Source organism: Eimeria mitis, genomic scaffold (assembly GCF_000499745.2).
Source record: "Eimeria mitis Houghton genomic scaffold, Emh_scaff2745, whole genome shotgun sequence".
Classification (NCBI taxonomy): domain Eukaryota; phylum Apicomplexa; class Conoidasida; order Eucoccidiorida; family Eimeriidae; genus Eimeria; species Eimeria mitis.
The window spans coordinates 2,816-4,055 of NW_013571089.1; positions in this window are offsets into that span (position 1 = coordinate 2,816).

Below are 1,240 nucleotides of genomic sequence, written 5' to 3' on the forward strand. Positions count from 1 at the left end.
AAGAGTTTGGAAGGATATTTTCTGCAGAATGTATGTTTATTAATTTATGTTTAAATGCACAGATTACGTTGCAAGCTTGTCTGTTGCCTTTGTCCCGCCTGGGGCTTCAGATCGCGGTGCCCGAGCCGCTGCCACGGCTGCCGCCCGTAGCGGGACGAAGTGTCTAGGGAGGAATCTGCAATCGACACGGCGAAAATAATTATTTTGTGCAGCGCTCTTGAAAGGAAACACTTCTACAAAACTTCAGTTGTATATACATCCCGGCATCCTTCAATAGGACGGCTTCGGTCTGCCGTTCAATTCAGACAGAGTCAGCGTTCAGCCATCTAAGGATGTCGAGGCAGTGAGCAGTCACGAACAATTTGTAGATGTTATTTCTAATAAAACTACTATAATTTAGACATATACTGTTGATATTTATTAATTTAGTTTTTATTTGTCGAGGGAGGAGCGACGAACGCCAGAAAACGAACGCTTTCCATACCGGATCTGCGGCGGGCGCACACCAGTGTCGTTGGCAGGTCCTCCAGAAAAGTAGCAATGAATTACAATTTAAAAAGTCGCAATAGTGTTCATTGCTTATTGTTACATATTTCTCCAGATAGTTTACTTTTGCCGATTAAGAGAAGAAACTTGAATGTAGCGGCCAGCCTGCGCACTGCTGGGAGGCTCGCGAGCTGCATCAGCAGAGCGTCCGTGTTTAATGCATTTGGTGTTTAGCACCTTCGTGCAATTCATGAGAGCCCTTTTAGTGTTTCTCCCTTATTGCTGAGTCTCGAGAACAACTTGTTGAGGCTATACAGCTGACAGCCGCTCGCCCCCCTGAATCTGTGCGAGTGCCTCACGGCGAAGGGTGGTGGTGTGCGTGTGAGGATCCTCTGGGCTGCAGGAGAGACGCGGAGAAGACCGAAGAAATAATAAATGGAACTTTGAAAGTTAATCAGGAAAAGAAGAAAGCGAACGCTTCGCATTCCTCTTTCGATAATACGCCCATGGCGGTCGCTGTGAGCAGCCGGAGGTCCATAGACGACAAACCGGCCTTGAGGTGAACAGCCGCAGCGTTTCAGCAGTTTAAAAACAAAAATAAAAATAAATGAAATACATTAAAGAGAAAATAAACAAATCAAAACAAATTTCCTTCGGCAGATAACCCAAGGTTGTTCTGGTTTATTTGCTCAGGCCACCGATACGATTTCGCTGCGCCTTCCGAAACACGATGCTTGACGTGCTGCGGAAAAGA